The 15,200-nt window shown below is 35.5% G+C and overlaps 1 long non-coding RNA gene across 1 annotated transcript; it reads right to left on the bottom strand.

Annotated features, from left to right (window-relative positions):
- Nucleotides 1-5,821: 5,821 nt before the first annotated feature.
- Nucleotides 5,822-15,008, bottom strand: LOC140326149 (uncharacterized). Its single transcript, XR_011919791.1, has 4 exons — nucleotides 11,367-15,008; nucleotides 7,047-7,100; nucleotides 6,641-6,721; nucleotides 5,822-6,087 (listed from the first exon to the last, which is right to left on the bottom strand). It is a non-coding gene; the product is annotated as an uncharacterized lncRNA (long non-coding RNA).
- Between the last annotated feature and the right edge of the window lie 192 nt (nucleotides 15,009-15,200).

The following is a 15,200-nucleotide window of genomic DNA, read 5'->3' as shown; positions in this document are numbered from 1 at the left end:
ATGGTGTGTCCTGTCACTCGAGGCATAAAGTGGATCCCATTTAATGGCTTATCACACTACCCATAGGGGGTCCCGATCTTATGGGAAATGTAAATTGTGCCACGTGGAATAGCGATACCGGTGCAAGACTTGGCACAATTCAGCTGGCTCTAGGGCTTATTCCATATAAGCATACCATTTGTCAAAAAATTTTGTCACAGCTTTGTCATCTGCATCTGCCACCTCTAACAAATCCTTACGGTATAACATACCCATTGAGGATTCTATCAGTTTCAATCGGGGCGGATCTGCGTGAATCCACTGTAGCATTATTGCCCTACGGGCGGCCAGTAAACACAAGGATATCCAGTGTTTTGTCCCCCTAGCTAGTTTACATACCTGTACATCCCAGTTCCCAAACACACATAGAAGAGGTTCCATTATCAACTGTAGGTTCGTTACTTTCTTAATGTAGGAAAGGACCTCGGTCCACAATAATTGGATTGTGGTACATTCCCAAAGGTTATGTTTGAGCGTCACTTTTTCGCAAACACATCTCAGACATTTAGTTTGCCTGGTCCGGGCATTGAGGTGTTCCTCAGTAAGTGGGCGGAATACCTTATAGGCTCTGTGGACAATCTTAAATTGTGTTTCTTTCCACAGTTCGTTTGGAGTAGCCTGTCTTACTGCAAGATATCCCTGCACTATTTTATCATACAGGGCCCGGATATCAAAGTCTTTTTGCCAACCTTGGGACAGCCAAGCCGAAAGAGGTTTAGAGTAGAGCATTAGTAATCTCGGATAAATGGATGATATGGAAGGAGGTATTACAGACAGCAGATTATCAAATCTATCCCTTTCCACCACCCTGGCCGGATTCAATAGTATCGCCTTACAGAATTCCCTAAATTGTAGATAATATAGTGGGTGTGCGGCCTGAGGGGGTAGGGCATAATGCCGAGCCAGCACCCTCAATGTTACCAGTCTTGGAAGATCTGGCGAGAAAAAATCACCCACGGTCCGTAGGCCCTTTGCTGCCCAGACTCGGTAGCAACTATGGTCCAGACCTTGGCGGAACTGGGGGTTGTCTTGAATCGGTAAATATTTAGACAAAGAACATGGTAACTCCAGTTTACGTCTGAGTTCCAAGTAAGTATCGTATCCCTTACCAGTATGTTGTGTTTAAGGTGTTGTGGAAGTTGTGAAATTTTATTATGTAAAAGTGCTACTAAGTGCCAAGGATGGACTAATGCTTTTTCCAATTCTGTGTTGGAGTAATAGGATGTATCCTTGATCCAATCCATGACATGGACATGACTAGTGCAGGCTAGATTATAAAGCCTGATGTTTGGGAAATTAACGCCCCCTTCCAACACTGTGAGTTGTAATTTAGTTAACTTTATCCGAGGCCTCTTTTCCAGCCATAAAAATCTGGAAAAGAACTCATTTAGAGCTTTTATGTCAGCATGCTTCAAAAGAAGTGGTATGGTTTGTAGCGGATACAATAAATGTGGAAAAGATACCATCTTGACAAGGTGGCATCGCCCCAAGAATGACAATGGCAGCCTCTCCCACATTCTTAGTTCGATTTGTATTTTTTGGAATATTGGCGGGTAGTTGAGTTTGTTTAGAGAGGTGGGGGACCTGCCTATATGTATCCCCAAATATTTAATATTGTCTTTGACAACCGTTAAAGGTGAGGTTGGTATCCACCGCCTGTCTCTGATGTTAGTCAGGGGAAGTATCTCACTCTTTGAGAAATTGATTTTCAGGCCTGCTACTTCTCCAAAGAGGGTTAATATACGTTGAATAGTATTTATGTCTGCTGTGGGGTTGGAAGTGAACAGTAAGATATCATCTGCGAAAAATGCAGCCCTTATTTCTGTATCATTCACTGTTATCCCGTGGAGGGATAGCCAGCTCAAGGGCAATAATATTAGCAATGGAGTCTATAAATGCCAATATATTTAAAAGTGATATAGTGTCACAGTATACTATATCATCTGCAGAATAAATACAAAGATATAGGTGGTTTTAGTCATACCATTAGACCATTTTGTATGTAATTACACACACTGGGCCTGATTTATTAAAGCTCTGGAATGGAGCTGGAATAGATTTCTTCAAAGTCATTTACTACTATGTTTTGAATCCTGGACCAAATCAATTTCCAGATTTGCTGGATCACCCAGCTTCACTGATAAAAATGTATCCTCACCAGCGTTGGAGAGCTTTAATAAATCATGCTCAATATACTGGTAATTCTGGGTAACATGATAGCTTAGTTCTTAGCACTTTAGCTCTGTACATCTGCAGTTCTGGATTCAACGCTGTTAGGGATCCTAACTCCAAATAACCTAATTGGGGTTTCCTGTGTTATTTTGAACATGCATTTTATTGAAGTAATGAGCAAAGAGAGCCAACCAATATTACATTGTAGCACAGCAGCATTTGCAATTGAAGAAGACACAAGATATACAGTATATATATTGTTTGAATCCCCAGTAAATGAAACCCCATCGGTTTTTATATTGCAAATAAATGTAATACAAACAATAAAAACCTATTCTATCTGTGGCTTCTAGGTTCAGGATTTTATGCCATCTTGATTACCCATGCTGGCTATTTATGCCAGCATTGTACACTGATCTGCTCCTAGCCAGTCAATATGGCTGAAGATTATGAACCTAGAGGCGTACTATATTAAGATGGTGGGGTCTGCAATAGAGAAAGGACAGCTGAGTTTAATTGAAATATTGTGATCATACATATACATTTATATAAGACACTAGCTGATAACCCGGTCTTGCCCGGGTATTTATTTATTGCAACCTTATATAGGAAAAGGAATCAAATAAAGCTATAGTAATTTTCTTGTCTACGGCATTGTTTAATTTGTTTGCCTTTGATTGCACTCAGCCAATTGCCTTACGTTTTGTGGAAGGTATTACAGGCCAGAAATTTGTAAAAGATCCAAACAAAAAGTATGTAAAAATAAAAGCAAAAGGCACACTGTCACTGAGCAATACATACACACATACATGCAAATATACCTCTGACATATACCACAACACTGTACAAAGATCAGCGGTGCACTTACATGAGTCATATGTCTAGCAATTTTGGTTTAAATGTCTCGATGTGTTTCCATGTGATGATAGAACATCAAAAAGCAAAAAGCAAGATTGTTAAAAAAGTGTCCATGCATTTCCTAGTGATGACATACGCACATCTAAATATAGCTCTGACACACAGCGCTGTTCAGAGATGACTGGTGCACTCACATGAGTCTCAGTCACGTATGACAAGTTTGGTTGAAATGTCTCCATGCGTTTCCGAGTGATGGTGGAACATACACGCATTCATCCAGTTTTATATATATAGATTGCCCGTTCCTTCTGCAAATAAACAACCTGCCTGCTAACAGTGTTTTCTAATTTAAATTTAGCTGTGCTTTAACTGTCTTCTACCTATCACTCTTCCAAATGATCAGTAACTCAATTCATTATTGGAAAGCATATTGCTTCAATATTTGATCAGAGTTGGATCGAAAGGTGACTTATACTATCAATGGAAATTACCTGACCAAAAAACATTCAACATTCTTTCAATTCTACATTTATTTTGTTCTATTTTGGTTTATGTATAGTTAAATTGATAAAACAATTAAACAGACTGTATTGGAAAGTCAAACCATGTACTTTAGAAAGCTGTCATCAAAACAAATGGCCCCATTGGATAATTTATCCTCATCACTGGCACTTCTGACAACTGACAACATTGACAGTTGTCAGTGTTCTCCAGGACAAATAGAGGAGTAAATCTTCCCAGTAAAAAACAGAAATAAAATAATGAAAGAGGGGATAACCAATCCCCATTAAATCAATAAAAAGTTGCCTTTATATAGGCTATAATATTTTAGATTTAACACTAGCAGGCAATATGTAAAGCTCTCTCTCAACATGTGAATGTTCACAGGAAAGCAAACCCACATGTTTTTGTTAAGAGGGCAGCAATACCTGCAAATTAACACAGTCTGGCAAAAATATTTTATTACAGAGCTTTTTCATTAAAGTCTTGCATGGTCTTTAAAAAGAAAGTTGTAAATGATGTAATAAATGTTTATTTATAAAATAAATATTACATAAAATAATGTCATTAATATAATAAAAAAAACATAAAAGTATACATTAAATGCATTGTAAAACTTTAACTTAAAGAGGAACTAAACTAAAAACTGCCCCAAAAAAAAAAACACTTACCTTCAATCCCACAGGGTATTCCAATCCCTCCGAGGCGATCGAGAATTAGGAGGCGGTGCTGCACCCTTTTTTTTTAAAAAAATGGTGTTGCACCTAAAAAACAAAAAACAGAATTTTTATCTTACATAAAGGGGTTGTCTACCCTTTTATGTAAAGTGAAAATTCTGAATTTAGGTACACTTTATTACAATGTAACATAGTAATGCAATTAGAAATCCAATAATACAAAATTGCTAAGCCTGCCACGTGCATAAAATGACATTGGACATGGAGAACAATTCTTTAAATTATATATGTTTGATTATAGAGATTGGGGAACCTGTCTGGGTTCAGTTTGTGAAGGGTTCATCTAAAAATATAAGATTTGAATTAAAACCTATTGAATTCTATTAAGGATAAATCTTCCACTTAAAAAATCAAATGTTCTAGTCAATTTTTTCTCAGGATCATCAAAAGACGCTACTAATAAAAAGATCAGAGCTTCAAAATTCTTTGTATTCCAAAATATATACCAAAATGTTTCCTTCAAGCAAACCCCATAATTATCTATATATTTTTGGTGAATGATTTCCAAATAAAATAATATAAACTGAAACTCAGTTAAAGTCACAACTTTGCAAATATTTAAATCAACAGTCCAGGGCTAGGACAGTCATTTGGAAATTTAAAAAACATTTACCAAACCAAGAATTTTTGTTCTTTGTTTTTGATCTCCTTCAACAACCCTTACCTTAAATCTTAGAGGGCACTTTAAGTCAATTTCAACTGAATTTAGGCAATTTGATTGGACAATATGATTAATGTCGGGTTTAGAAAGCAATGTTATGGAAAGGATAATTGTGTTTTTATTTAGATGCAATACTTTTTATATCGTGTTTATGTTTTTGTTAACAGTTTCTGGGACAAGGAAAGGGGTCATGCACCCATTCCCCAAGCCCAAGTGGCTTCTATCTGCAGGCATTTCGTTAAAGAGGGATAAGTCCCCCCTACAAACCCTCACAGCTTTTTTGGGGTCAGCCTGTAAGGATGAAGCTTTGTCCCTAAACTTGCATCCAATTGTTGAGCTAGCCTGGGTTGTCAGGTATGGGTTTGGAGAACACACTCGATGCTTGGTCAACCAGACTTCTCTACATCTAATATGGACATAAGGGGGGCACCATCTTTTACTTTCCACATACTCACCAGAAGTTGTTGGACCCTCCTGCAGCTTTCACCAATGCATCCACAAACCCCTCAAGAACCTGATGGATCTGGGGAGCGGGCATCTCCATCTCCCGTTGCCAGAGTATAGAGATTACTGTCAATGTGTCAGGATTAAGTCCACCCATACCATACACACATGAGCAGTAATCCTGGCCACAACTCCCTTCTGATGGTTTTCATGAAAAGGAAGGCCTTTGTCCTTCATTTGGCTTATTTGGGACTCACAGTAGGTCATTTTAAAAGCTTTAAGGAAGGTTCTTGATACTAGATTAATACTTTATAAGTGCTCTGTAAATCTATCACTCTACAGACTATCCCAGACTTAAATTGAACTATAAACTCTGAAACAATTTATATTATTCTTATCAAATCAAAACTTTGGTAAAATTGTGGATATTTATTTATGCAGCAGTGAAGTTTTACAGATTTCTTATATCTAGATATAAAAAAACATAAAATATGTTCACTTTTGCTAATAATGGACAATAGCTTTAAAATAAACATATTTTGGGGGAAAAAATCAGACAAGTGTAGAGATCCTCGGTCATCTGTCAAATTGTTTTCCTGTTGTTCATGCACTTGATGGCACAGTCAGCAAATTGTGTAACACACTGAATCCCTTGGATATCTTCTTTAACTCCATCTACAACAAAAACACTTCAGTCATTCTTTACAGGCTAGAACTGCAGACAGGTTTTGTTTGTTTTTTTGTATGTGCCATTGTTGCAACTTGTAAGATAAAAAGTGACCTCAAATTTCATTGAAACCCAAAAAACAGAGAGGTTTTCTTTTCCCCCCCCCCCCCCTATCTAAACATTATTTGTCTGAATTCAGATTTTATATTTCATCTTTGTGTTTTCAATCCAGCACTGAAACAAGTTGGCTGGACCTAATATTGAGCTATATCTTACATATTTTGTAGGAGCAGGAAGCATCCCTATCTGTTTTATATATTGCAGTGGATTGGAAATTGATAGCAAAGATATAAATGCTTGTTATTGTATTATACTGGTATTTCACTGCAGGGCATATAAAGTCTAAACTGTAAACCATTTCTAGAATGCCTTTAGAGATGCCCCCCCTGCACTGCAATTATTCTTTAAGGAATCTACACTGAGCAGCCAATAAAATTTAAGCCTCTTTGTACTGTATAAAGACATATATGTTGGCAGTATATAAAATTTTTTTTTTTTTACCTATAAACGGATAGCTGTTCCTTAGAAAACCATTTGTCATGCATTCTTCCAGTCCAGGTAAACACAAATAAATGACACAATCTGTAATAACAAAGTAATAGTGAGTATTTGTAAAGTATGATCTAAAGAAAGAATACAGATTTTCCTTCTCCCCAACCCTCCAGATGACCATTGCATATTAAATGAAGATTATACACTACTCCATCATCGCATGTATGTTACTGTGTATGGCTGTCCATAGTGAATAATAGCATTTCTATTTTCGGGGCATGGCATGTTTAGATGCAATTTCTTTTTTCATAAACATGAACCTATATATAGTATATTATATTATATATCAATCTCTTTCTCTCTATGTAGCTAACAGTGGGTATTACAAAAATGGATGAAAATATGAGTGACTTACTATATTTACTCTTTTCCTCGTAACCTGGAAGAAGTGATCTCTTTGTGAAAAAAGCTGAAAAAAAATAAAAGAAGATCTATGAAAGATCCAATAAAACAACATGTTTACAAAATGCCAGAGAAAACAAATGTTTAGCGACATTTTAAAAGAACTTCAAAACTAATATAACACATATTTCACATCCATTATTTTAATATTGGTTCACATACAGGGTGTTGTAATTGTTGCAGATATTTTTACAATATATATATATATATATATATATATATATATATATTTATTTATTTATTGTAGAATAATAAAATATGTAGTTCCAAATTCTGGGGGTATGTGGCATCATATACCTCAATTTTCCCTAGAAAAGGGAATAAAGGAATGTCCTGGAAGGAATGGGTGGGTCAGGCACTCCGTTTTTCCAGGCCAGGAATTGGTGATAGCTCTGGAGCACCTGGCCAGTGATGATAGAAAGGAGCATGTCTTTGGGACATTGTACACACGTGCAATAATTGTCGTTGGAAAGGATCGTTCATGATCCTTTCCAACGACTACATGATGCATAAATGAGTGCTGTACATACAGCACTGTTCTGCTTTTTGAAAAGGGGAGGGGGAAAACGATGGAGCAGCACCCGCTGCGCTCTCTCCTCCTTCACTTCTATTTTGATTGTCATTCGTGGATCCGCCAAGACGGTCGTTCGGACGATAGACGACGAGCGCTGTACACACGCAAGATTCTCGTCCGATATTGGCCCTGATTATGGGACAAAAACCATTGCACGTGTGTACATAGCCTAAAACCAGGTGGCTCAGGTGGAGGGGTCACCTGAGTGCTAGGAAAGCTCATGAAGTTTTCCAAATTTGAGGTCTGTGAAACAATATAGACTATATAGAGCCAGGAGGATAAGACTATATAGAGCCAGGAGGATAAGTTTGTGTATTTTTGTCATACTGTGATGACACTGATCCCCTTTAAGAGAAAACCCAGAAGACTGTCTTTGTAAGTTGGAGTCTTTGTGAGTAAAATTGGGCAGAGCACCTTGAAATTTATTGGATCACATTTAGCTTTGATTATGGAACACATTCACTGTGATATACTATACTGTGCCCCCCTTCCTGTAATACTGTGTCAGACCACATAGAATCACAGTAAGGGGATATTTGCAGAATTGTGAGTTTTTCCATCAGCAATGGAAATAATAAAAACAATGGTGGACCCTTACCACTCTATACAAAGCCAGTTTTGCAAAACTCAAGAGTTTTAGCTTGTGAAAGGTTTATTAATGTCTCCTAATCTTTATGGAATAATTATTATTTAACTTACTATTTCTAGTATCTGTATTAAGCTTAAATGAACAGATCGGCTGCTAATTTTGTACCTGACTGATCAATCTAATAGGTCAGTCCCAAACCATTTCAGCTGAGTACAATATTCTGCCCTTCTAGTATTTTTTTTATTAGATAGAGAGTATTCAGAATTCTGATCTGATGATCATTTGTACATGCAATACAACTTTTGATCAGTATTTACCAACATGCCTGGTCGATACACAACAGTTTGTAACCCCCAAAAATCAGCCCCTAATATATCTTGACTGTTGAATTTCCTTCACAGTAATTTCAGACCTGATAATTTAATTAGAAATAAATGGTAAGATCTCCCCATCTGTACTAAGGCTAAAACTGATTAAAAACCAAATTGAATATTCAATGAAGAAATCCTTGAACATCTCTTTTCTTTCTGCTTTATTTGTCATTCTAGTGGAATAAAGACCATTTTATACAGAAGTAAGTTTACCATACTGAGACAAACCTCATATAACCTTTTCATATATTTATATTGTTATATACTTAATTATGCATTACATTTCATAAAGGGTAAATATATTTTCATGAAAAATTCTGCAGCATGAAATTGTCTAACCTAAACTTATTCCAATGAATAACTGTGTACTAATGCTGCATAAATCTGCATATATCATTTCTGTTAAATACAATCATAAGAATTCAATATACTTCAGCCTACACAGTCAGAAATTTACAGCTTGCCCTAAATACATGTATTTAACTTCTGTAGCCCCCACATAAAGAACATATTTGTATTTTCAGTGACATTTTCCTTATGTGATTTACTGCCAATGTTAGAATGCTAAAGAGTCTGACAAATCTACAAATGGAAATTAGGTAATGCTATCTTGTATGTGTAAAAATAACACATTTGATGTATTTTTTTAGCTGTTTAAAAAGTTCCCACAGGAAGCTCGGCCGGAAATTAGACGTATGTTAGAGTTGGACACTGGTAAGCTCAGCTACCCACTACGTCTCATACACTTGTTCTCCCCAACGTGGATTAAAAGACTTTTTTTTTGCAGGATATTCACCAATGCAATTAGGAGAAAGCAAAATCTCTTCTCTCACCCTTAGAAGCTTATTGATTATATAGTAACCGTTCCCCCTCCCTTTGTACCATACTATTAGGTGCCTTGCAATGCACATCTTTCTCCAATGTCATGGAATGGAAACCTTCCCCTAAACTGCATCTTTTCTCATAGTATACAGGACAACTCATATGACCTCATTGTAGAAGCTGGTTTTATGGTATTTTGACAATTAACATTTAGCAGTAAAAGTTTTTAAAGCATTACTATGCAGACATGCAATAATGTTTGACTGACATGACAGATTTAAATGTAAGTACTGGATTGCCACACATTTTCCAAGCTATCCATTTTGGCATTTATTGTAATATAGAGCCAATTAAACTGTCATATCAGTGATGTACAAAATTCTTTGCTTTAAAAAAACAAGACTCTGTCTTTCAATGGTTTTAAAGAGAGATGTTTAGTTCTATTTAGCCTGCGTTATTATAACCGTTATGGTGATAATGAGCCCTATTTATTAAAGCTCTCTAATACTAGCATAGAAGAAGCTTGATGAGCCAGTAAATCTGGAATGAGTCTTGGATCAGATCAAATTCAGGTTTGCTCGATCAGCCAAGTTCTATTTTCTCCAGTCTTTGAGAGCTTTAATAAATTAAACCAATGACTTACTTGCACTTATACTTTTATTGATCAAAGAAATAATCAATATTCTTCTTAGGGTTGTAAAGCTCCAACAATCTGAATGCAGGATTTTCAATCTGTTGATCTCTATTCTTTACTGTCCAAACACACACCCATGACAGCCATGTCAAGTGATAAAGATATACTTTAGTGTAAGAAAAGGTATAGTTTAATGTAAACTTGACTGGTAGTCATATATCCTAAGAGAGGAATCACACTTACTGTGAATTTCTGCATTATATATATTTTCATGCTTCCTAAATTTTATTAATGGTCAAATTTTTCCTTTTACATCTATGTATCTATAAATGTCCTGGATCACTTTAAAAATCAAAGTTGCGAATTTGAGTTTAATAATCCAAATCAATCAACTTTCCAACAACATGCGGGGTCTGTGTTCTACATTTTATAGACATCCTAAAATAGACATTGAAATGGGAAAGGCTGATAACACTCCTGTGCAAAGAGCTTCTAAAAAATCAACAGGTTTGTTTGCATTTATTAAACATTTATTTTATTTTAACATAAAATAACACTTTAAATGCATATTTAACAAAAAGAGAAGTTTATTGTTAGGATTTACATGTACCCAAGCACCTCAATATCTAAACAAGCCTAGCCTAGCCCTAGTCTTCATGGCCTGAGTTAATTTGTGAATATCATAGGTTTGTATAACTAGCATAATATAACAGAGTTTATTGGAATTCCTTTATTACCATAAAAAATATACATTTTAATTCTAGTCAGTGGTTGAGCATTATGGTGATGTAATTAGATAATTAGAACAGAGTGGTAACAAACTTTCACACCTCCCATCATGTTCTTGGACAATCAGCATCTGCCTTGACATTACATGGTGACTGACCTAAAATTACCCAATGTGTTAAAAATATCATGATGTGTTCCGGGCAATTTTTAGACACAAGGGACTTGGGTGATTGGTGAATGTCACATAACATATGTATATATGAGAACATTGGCAGGTTGGGTACCATGTGCTGAATATGGCAGCCCTTTTACAGTGGCATCTGATTTACATGTGTATTGTGTACAGCCATGTATCATGTAGAAGAGGGAAATTTACAAAAGAACTAGTAAGCCCATAGTAAACATGGTCACTTTGTTGCAAGCTGCTTCCAAGAATAAAATGTCAATTAATTGCAGTAATTTAGACCATAGACTGTGACTACGTTGAATGGTTATCGTTGAATCAGATTTACATAATACATTTACAAACATGTTTGGATTTTAAATATACATACCTCTCCTTAACTTTAAATTTGTGTTAGAACTGAATCCTTCACTTCCATCTAAAATTATAAAACAATTTAAAAAGTAAGAAAATGTAACAAATATGATGATAACATGCAATATATGATATAATGCAATAGATATATGGCCTGTCCCAAATGATATAGTACTAAATATCAATTCCTATATATTTCTAATAAAAAGTACAATAGCATCTTTATTAGTAAATGGACATAATTTTAATTGAAAAAATATAAAATTTATCATACTGGCATATAGGTTCAGAGATGAGACCGGCAATATGTTAACACTGACGCTTGAAATAGTCATTTGATCCCTGCACCCCATACACTTTCTTCATACTTTCTCACATCTTATACAAATTCACCTGCCATGACAACAAATAAACCTTACATTTTTCGATAGAGATTCCTGTATTGACAATGCTGTAGCTGGTTTTTGATAACTAGCTGGTTTTTGTTTTTCAGCAGCTGAAATTTATCTTGCTTTAGACTTTTATATATTTAGAAGCTGGTACAACTTGGCCCTTGGCAAATGTATTCATTATGTAATTAACCATATTCACTGGTTATTAGATGAGTTCTTGGCAGACATGTAGCTGAAATCTCAAACAGCTTCTAAAAGCCCTGTGAAAAACACATATCCATATTCCACTGTCTTCTAAAAAATACTTTTATCATTTAATTAAAGTACCTACTAGATTGTAAGCTCTTCGGGGCAGGGTCCTCTCCTCCTGTATCACTGTCTGTATTAGTCTGTCATTTGCAATCCGTATTTAGTGTACAGCACTGCGTAATATGTTGGCGCTATATAAATCCTGTTTATTAATAATAATAATAATAATAATAAAAAGGGTAACTCCTGGCTTCTTTATCAGGCTGTATAAGATTTACCTGAAACTAAGAAAAGTCCTTTTACAACCTAACACACAGGATTCCTAGTTTGCTAGGGGTTCCTTTAGCAGTTTGTGCCTCTCAGGTAACATAACCAACACCAATGATCTTTTTGGCTACCTGACATTCTTCCCACTGGCCAGCTATGAATGAGGCTTAATTTTTAAATTAGTGCCCACCACTAATGTACTGTGAGCTGTGGATATTGTAATTACAGAAGGGGTTCTCTAAAGACCTTCAAGTTAGTTCACAAGTTCACCCATGTTCAAAGAGTCATGGAAGGCTGTTCTATCACAAATATGGCTTAAAAATGTGACTTGGACTTCCATGACCCCTCCGCTGGTTTAATGGTTGTCTTGATGACTTTTGGCAGATACTAGCAAATTCAAGACCTACTGTTTTGGTGGTGCACTGGTAAAGCCATCTAGCCATGCTATATCATAAAAATGCCCATATTTAGTAGATATTGGAGTAATGCCTTTACATTTGAGAAACAGATGTGCAAAAATGTTATTTTTTTCCACTTTCTATGTAAAAAAACAGCAGGACATAGGAGGAAATCAAAACAGATCTGGGAAAATGTCCTTGTTGATAGTGGTCACCAGAACACGTTTCTCCCATTGTAAGATTTCTCCACACTTTTGGGTGCCTGTCAACTAAAAAAAATGTTTGATTCTTACCTCTTTCTTTGCAGGTGCAATGAAATAGATAACAAAAATAATCTGACAAACCTTTTAACACTTCCAACGTCTACCCAGAAATAATCAGACTAGTTCTAGTATTTACCTAGGATTGATCAAGATGCATTACACCGTATGAGACAACCTTATTTAGGCAACCAGTATGAATATATATTTTCGATACCTTATAAAAAGTCCTTGAACAAGTAAACATACAAACAGTAAAAGTGGGGATTTTGGAAACCCAACCAACGTTATTACATGGTGGAGGAAAGGTTTTGGTTTAAGTTGCTTTGCTACATCAAGAACTGGGCATCCTAAAGTCATCATGTCAACTATAAATTGTGCATTATTTTAAAGAATACCCATCCGTCTGTCAGCCATCTGTCCAAAAAGTGAAGTAGAAATGGGTCTTTCAGCACAATATTGGTCAAGCACATTAGCTGAAAAAGTGGGCTATGGTGGGTCATTCCATTCAGTCAAAGCTCTGATTTAAATTTCCATTAAAATGTTGTAATGGTTTTCAAAATATACTGTTCACAGAAAAAAAAATGAAGGGAGGAGTGGTAAACAAATTTCACAATTATTGTGTCAATGTGAGATGATGGATCTGGTGAAAATTTTGTAAAATGCAGAGAGGTAATTTCTGGTAAAGGGAATAATATTTTAGAGATGGTTAAAATATTTTATTCAAGTATATCAACTTTTTCTGTAGGCATCAAATCCAATGTTTACATCCATATACTGTGGGCTTGATTTAACAAAGCTCTCCAAAGCTGGAGACAAACTTTTCAGTGAAGCTGGGTGATCCAGATCTGATCCAGGACTGAAAACATTTGCTAATACTTGACTTTTAGGAAATCAATTCCAGGTTTGCTTGATCACCCAGCTTCACCAATGAAAGTGTATCCTCTCCAGCCTTGGAGAGCATTATTAAATAAGGCTCTGTATGTATATATCCTTCATATTTCCTCCTAAAGAAGGAATAGTTATGACCACAATTAATTGTTGGTATGGATTGTTCTTTTTAAATGTGCCCCCCTACTTAAAATTTCTCTGGTCAGCCAAATAGCCCAAGACCTAGGCAAATAAATTAGGCAATTTTTGTTTTGTTACATCCCACCTGTTATGAAACAAATATGGAGACTTTGAAGGCCATTTCTATCACCTGCTTCAAAGAATGCTACTTTTGTGACTATCTTGCCTAAGCAGTGCTTCAATAATATTTAAGCGAATTACAAATCAGCCTTGGATACCAGTAGTTTGGCCTTTACCCTGTCTTTCCTCAAGGGCATATTTGGCAGCTAAATTAGAGAAATATCACACATTCTCCATTTTTCATTAGTTGCCAATTTACTTTACAAAGAGTTTTCAGCAAACCAGACAAGCCTATTGTTTTATTTTTTTTTATTTTGATAGATAAGTGTTCTCATGGCCATAATAAATTTGTATTAATAGATATAACCTGGGAAAAGCAATATGAAATAGCAATGAAATGTGCGGCTTTGAGATTATGAGAGAAAACATGTCTGGATTATTTTCCCCTGAGCTCCTTCATGCAGTGTTCATTACCGCTTTCTGTTTGGGTATTTAAGCGTTTTTAGCACTTTTTAATATTATTCTGCAAATTAATGTTTTGGGTAAAGTAATCACTGTGGGCTTGGATTCTGTACAAAAATATAACATTTTCTTTTAAAATGCTAATATTATCATACCAAGAACCTTCCTTGCTAGTTTATGATAATGTCTGGTTTAAAGACGCTTTGTGGCAATTATAACACAAAATGTTTTGTCTTTGTTTATAGTTTTAAGATGTAATTATATAGGCAGCTACTGTAAAATTTATCTCACTTTCTATACTTGCCTTATATCATTTGTACTCGATAATGTGTTATCTATTAACAGGTAAGTATATATTCTACGTCTTATCAATAGTACATTCTCAAATTACCAATTTATATTATGTACAGTTAGGTTCGTAAATATTTGCACAGAGACAATTTTTTTCTAATTTTGGTTCTGTACATTACCACAATTAATTTTAAATAAAACAGATTAAACTGAACAAAAAGATTGCATAAAATTTGAGGAACTAAAGCCTTTTTTTATACAATCGCTTCATTTCAGTGGCCCAAAAGTTATTGGACAATTGACTCAAAGGCTATTTCATTAGCTGGTGGGGGCAATTCCTTCGTTATGTCATTATGAGTTAAGCAGATAAAAGGCCTGGAGTTGATTTTGGGGGGGGGGG

Source organism: Pyxicephalus adspersus, chromosome 3, assembly GCF_032062135.1.
Source record: "Pyxicephalus adspersus chromosome 3, UCB_Pads_2.0, whole genome shotgun sequence".
NCBI lineage: Eukaryota > Metazoa > Chordata > Amphibia > Anura > Pyxicephalidae > Pyxicephalus > Pyxicephalus adspersus.
The sequence above is the reverse complement of the archived record's forward strand: the minus strand, read 5'-3'. Positions and strand labels throughout refer to the sequence as shown.